Source organism: Salmo salar, chromosome 07 (assembly GCF_965601325.2).
Source record: "Salmo salar chromosome 07, fSalSal1, whole genome shotgun sequence".
In the NCBI taxonomy this organism is placed as follows: Eukaryota; Metazoa; Chordata; class Actinopteri; order Salmoniformes; family Salmonidae; genus Salmo; species Salmo salar.
The window spans coordinates 71429001-71435000 of record NC_138297.1 but is presented as its reverse complement, the minus strand read 5'-3'; the positions used below and the strand labels follow the sequence as shown (position 1 = coordinate 71435000).

Below are 6000 nucleotides of genomic sequence, written 5' to 3'. Positions count from 1 at the left end.
CAACATGAACCTATTGTTACAGCTGCTCTCTGACTACGTAGAGATAACCAACATGAACCTATTGTTACAGCTGCTCTCTGACTACGTAGAGATAACCAACATAAACCCTGTATTTAAAACCTGCCTTTATTCCAAATTGCATGCTGTTGTGTCAGTGTTTCACAGCTGAAAGACAGGATCAAAAGACAGGATCTGCATCCCAAATGGAACCCTATTCACACCCTAGGGGCCCTAGTCAAATGGCATCCTATTCACACCCTAGGGGCCCTAGTCAAATGGAACCCTATTCACACCCTAGGGGCCCTAGTCTAAAGAAGTGCACTATAGTGATTAGGGTGCCATTTAGGATGCAGCCAGGATGTTTTCCATCACCGATGATTCATTCATTGACCGCCAGTTCCCAGTCAGAAGAGCGGGGCAGGCTGGTGATCTCCAGTTCCTAGTCAGAAGGACGGGGCAGGCTGGTGATCTCCAGTTCCCAGTCAGAAGGACGGGGCAGGCTGGTGATCTCCAGTTCCCAGTCAGAAGGGCGGGGCAGGCTGGTGATCTCCAGTTCCCAGTCAGAAGGACGGGGCAGGCTGGTGATCTCCAGTTCCCAGTCACAAGGACGGGGCAGGCTGGTGATCTCCAGTTCCCAGTCAGAAGGGCGGGGCAGGCTGGTCATCTCCAGTTCCCAGTCAGAAGGACGGGGCAGGCTGGTGATCTCCAGTTCCCAGTCAGAAGGGCGGGGCAGGCTGGTGATCTCCAGTTCCTAGTCAGAAGGGCGGGGCAGGCTGGTGATCTCCAGTTCCCAGTCAGAAGGGCGGGGCAGGCTGGTGATCTCCAGTTCCCAGTCAGAAGGGCGGGGCAGGCTGGTGATCTCCAGTTCCCAGTCAGAAGGGCGGGGCAGGCTGGTGATCTCCAGTTCCCAGTCAGAAGGGCGGGGCAGGCTGGTGATCTCCAGTTCCCAGTCAGAAGGGCGGGGCAGGCTGGTGATCTCCAGTTCCCAGTCAGAAGGACGGGGCAGGCTGGTGATCTCCAGTTCCCAGTCAGAAGGGCGGGGCAGGCTGGTCATCTCCAGTTCCCAGTCAGAAGGGCGGGGCAGGCTGGTGATCTCCAGTTCCCAGTCAGAAGGGCGGGGCAGGCTGGTGATCTCCAGTTCCCAGTCAGAAGGGCGGGGCAGGCTGGTGATCTCCAGTTCCCAGTCAGAAGGGCGGGGCAGGCTGGTCATCTCCAGTTCCCAGTCAGAAGGGCGGGGCAGGCTGGTGATCTCCAGTTCCCAGTCAGAAGGGCGGGGCAGGCTGGTGATCTCCAGTTCCCAGTCAGAAGGGCGGGGCAGGCTGGTGATCTCCAGTTCCCAGTCAGAAGGGCGGGGCAGGCTGGTCATCTCCAGTTCCCAGTCAGAAGGGCGGGGCAGGCTGGTGATCTCCAGTTCCCAGTCAGAAGGACGGGGCAGGCTGGTGATCTCCAGTTCCCAGTCAGAAGGGCAGGGCAGGCTGGTGATCTCCAGTTCCCAGTCAGAAGGACGGGGCAGGCTGGTCATCTCCAGTTCCCAGTCAGAAGGGGGGGGGGCAGGCTGGTCATCTCCAGTTCCCAGTCAGAAGGGGGGGGGGGCAGGCTGGTGATCTCCAGTTCCCAGTCAGAAGGGCGGGGCAGGCTGGTGATCTCCAGTTCCCAGTCAGAAGGGCGGGGCAGGCTGGTGATCTCCAGTTCCCAGTCAGAAGGGCGGGGCAGGCTGGTGATCTCCAGTTCCCAGTCAGAAGGACGGGGCAGGCTGGTCATCTCCAGTTCCCAGTCAGAAGGGGGGGGGCAGGCTGGTCATCTCCAGTTCCCAGTCAGGGGGGGGGGGCAGGCTGGTGATCTCCAGTTCCCAGTCAGAAGGACGGGGCAGGCTGGTCATCTCCAGTTCCCAGTCAGAAGGGGGGGGCAGGCTGGTCATCTCCAGTTCCCAGTCAGAAGGGGGGGGGGGCAGGCTGGTGATCTCCAGTGCCCAGTCAGAAGGGCAGGTAAACAATGTAAAGACTTAAAACACAGCTAGTTTATACATCCCAAATGGCACCCTGTCCCCTATGGGGCCCTGGTCTAAACTAGTGCACTCTGTAGGGAATAGGGTGCCATTTGGGACCGAGATAATATCAAAACCACTTTTCAAACATAAAGCGCAGTTAATGCCGCCTTCTGAAGGTAAACGATATCGCAGTAAGCCTCTGTGAAGTTGAAACAGGCTTTGATAGAGCTCTGTGAACTTCTTTTTTGTTTTCTCTCTCTCTCTCTCTCTCTCTCTCTCTCTCTCTCTCTCTCTCTGTCTCTCTCTCTCTCTCTCTCTCTCTCTCTCTCTCTCTGTGTGTCTCTCTCTCTCTCTGTCTCTCTCTCTGTCTCTCTCTCTGTCTCTCTCTCTGTCTCTCTCTCTCTCTCTCTCTCTCTCTGTCTCTCTCTCTGTCTCTCTCTCTGTCTCTCTCTCTGTCTCTGTCTCTCTCTCTCTCTCTCTCTCTCTCTCTCTCTCTCTCTCTCTCTCGTCTCTCTCTCTGTCTCTCTCTCTCTCTGTCTCTCTCTTTCTCTGTCTCTCTCTCTGTCTCCCTCTTTCTCTGTCTCTCTCTCTCTCTCTCTCTCTCTCTCTCTCTCTCTCATTATTTTCTTCCTAGCGTCCCCCCTTATTGTCTGTGCTCCAGGGATGTGAATGTCATTGATATGTGTGAGAACAAAGACTGGGTTGAGACTCAGGAAGACATTGATGTAATATGGAGGTGTTAACCTAATCTCTCAGATGGCTCTGCTCACAGCGGGGCTGTGTTATTAAAAGAGGTTGATTTCCTTTTACCACCTCCACTTCTCTTACTGTCCATTTCTACCTCCGTCCCAAAAGGCACCCTAATTCCCATAGGGCCCTGGTCCAAAAGTAGTGCACTAAGTAGAGAATAGTGTACCATTTGGGAAACACGGTCGTCTGTATTAAGCCCCAGGGGGACCAGGGTAATTGATCGTTTGACCCACAGAATGTCTAAGACAACATGTACAGTATATGCCATTCCTTCTCCCACCGTCTTCCACACCTGAAGTAATGGACGTCTACAATTGTATAATTTATATCGACAGTTTCCCGGAGCCAGAATAATCCTATTCCTATACTTAAAAAGCATGTTAAATATAGATTTTCTTTTAGCCAATCAGTAGACTGAGGCCTGTGGTTAACTGTACAGTATAGATGAGTAGTACTCTACATGTGAGCCTGTCCTGTGTCTGTGTTGTCCAGGTAAATGTCTCCAGCCCTGCAGAAACGGAGGGAAATGCACTGGGAAAAACAAATGCAAATGTGACAAGGGTTTCCACGGTGACCTGTGTTCCAAGGGTAAGTCTAACCCGACCCCCGGACACTGCTGCTTCCGCTTTGGGATGAACTGAGGGAATATAATGTAGCACACAATGTACATGTAGTATGGAAGAATGTGACATGCCATGTTGTGTTTTGCATCATAAAGTCATGAATTCATGTGTCAGAATATGTATGTGTGACTTTGACAATGTGTGTCTCTGATAATGTGTACATGTCTGTGTATGTCTGACCCTGTGTGTGTGTGTGTGTGTCTGTGTGTGTGTGTGTGTGTGTGTGTGTGTGTGTGTGTGTGTGTGTGTGTGTGTGTGTGTGTGTGTGTAGCTGTCTGTGAGCCCAGCTGTGGAGCCCACGGGACCTGTGTGGAACCTAACAAGTGCCTGTGTAAGGAGGGCTGGCACGGACGCCACTGTAATAAGAGTGAGTTTAGTGGTTTAATAACACTGTAATAAGAGTGAGTTTAGTGGTTTAATAACACTGTAATAGAGTGAGTTTAGTGGTTTAATAACACTGTAATAAGAGTGAGTTTAGTGGTTTAATAACACTGTAATAAGAGTGAGTTTAGTGGTTTAATAACACTGTAATAAGAGTGAGTTTAGTGGTTTAATAACACTGTAATAAGAGTGAGTTTAGTGGTTTAATAACACTGTAATAAGAGTGAGTTTAGTGGTTTAATAACACTAATAGAGTGAGTTTAGTGGTTTAATAACACTGTAATAGAGTGAGTTTAGTGGTTTAATAACACTGTAATAAGAGTGAGTTTAGTGGTTTAATAACACTGTAATAAGAGTGAGTTTAGTGGTTTAATAACACTGTAATAAGAGTGAGTTTAGTGGTTTAATAACACTGTAATAGAGTGAGTTTAGTGGTTTAATAACACTGTAATAAGAGTGAGTTTAGTGGTTTAATAACACTAATAGAGTGAGTTTAGTGGTTTAATAACACTGTAATAAGAGTGAGTTTAGTGGTTTAATAACACTAATAGAGTGAGTTTAGTGGTTTAATAACACTGTAATAAGAGTGAGTTTAGTGGTTTAATAACACTGTAATAAGAGTGAGTTTAGTGGTTTAATAACACTGTAATAAGAGTGAGTTTAGTGGTTTAATAACACTGTAATAAGAGTGAGTTTAGTGGTTTAATAACACTAATAGAGTGAGTTTAGTGGTTTAATAACACTGTAATAGAGTGAGTTTAGTGGTTTAATAACACTGTAATAAGAGTGAGTTTAGTGGTTTAATAACACTGTAATAAGAGTGAGTTTAGTGGTTTAATAACACTGTAATAAGAGTGAGTTTAGTGGTTTAATAACACTGTAATAGAGTGAGTTTAGTGGTTTAATAACACTGTAATAGAGTGAGTTTAGTGGTTTAATAACACTGTAATAGAGTGAGTTTAGTGGTTTAATAACACTGTAATAGAGTGAGTTTAGTGGTTTAATAACACTGTAATAAGAGTGAGTTTAGTGGTTTAATAACACTGTAATAGAGTGAGTTTAGTGGTTTAATAACACTGTAATAGAGTGAGTTTAGTGGTTTAATAACACTGTAATAGAGTGAGTTTAGTGGTTTAATAACACTGTAATAAGAGTGAGTTTAGTGGTTTAATAACACTGTAATAGAGTGAGTTTAGTGGTTTAATAACACTGTAATAGAGTGAGTTTAGTGGTTTAATAACACTGTAATAAGAGTGAGTTTAGTGGTTTAATAACACTGTAATAGAGTAAGTTTAGTGGTTTAATAACACTGTAATAGAGTGAGTTTAGTGGTTTAGTAACACTGTAATAAGAGTGAGTTTAGTGGTTTAATAACACTGTAATAGAGTGAGTTTAGTGGTTTAATAACACTAATAGAGTGAGTTTAGTGGTTTAATAACACTAATAGAGTGAGTTTAGTGGTTTAATAACACTAATAGAGTGAGTTTAGTGGTTTAGTAACACTGTAATAGAGTGAGTTTAGTGGTTTAATAACACTGTAATAGAGTGAGTTTAGTGGTTTAATAACACTGTAATAGAGTGAGTTTAGTGGTTTAGTAACACTGTAATAAGAGTGAGTTTAGTGGTTTAATAACACTGTAATAGAGTGAGTTTAGTGGTTTAATAACACCAATAGAGTGAGTTTAGTGGTTTAATAACACTAATAGAGTGAGTTTAGTGGTTTAATAACACTAATAGAGTGAGTTTAGTGGTTTAATAACACTGTAATTAGAGTGAGTTTAGTTACACAATCACATTACAAAGCTGCCTCCCTAATACCCCCCCCCCCCCATAAAGCCACTTTCCCAAGGCGGCATCCCAAATGGCACCCTATTCCCTATATAGTGCACTACTTTTGATGAGGGCTAATAGGGCTCTGGTAGTGCGCTATGTAGGGAATAGGGTTCCATTTGGTATGTAGCCCTGGCAGTCGACTGCCACCTGTAGGATGATGGATCACATGTAATCCCACGGTAACACAACACCACAGTGATTTAGGCTGTCCTAATCGGCACCCTATTCCCTTTGTAGTGCACCACATTTGACCAGAGCCGTATGGGGCCTGGTGGTAATTAGTGTACCGTAGGCCAGGGAATAAGGTAACTCAACACCACTCTGACTTGGTTTCAGCTCATAGAAACATGAATGAAATAGAGGCTCTGAGAAGCTCAACTCCTCCTTTAAGTTGTTAGTTCTCTGCTGTGGTGGAGCCTCTGAGGA

General features: G+C 45.9%; 1 long non-coding RNA gene across 1 annotated transcript in view; it reads left to right on the top strand.

The window, feature by feature from the left end:
• Positions 1–6000, top strand: part of LOC106592950 (wnt inhibitory factor 1) — a 61457-nt gene that overhangs the window by 51914 nt on the left and 3543 nt on the right. Inside the window, exons 8-9 of the long non-coding RNA XR_014392843.1 lie at positions 3230–3325; positions 3632–3727. This is a non-coding gene — a long non-coding RNA (wnt inhibitory factor 1). The remainder of the gene's footprint in view (positions 1–3229; positions 3326–3631; positions 3728–6000) is intronic.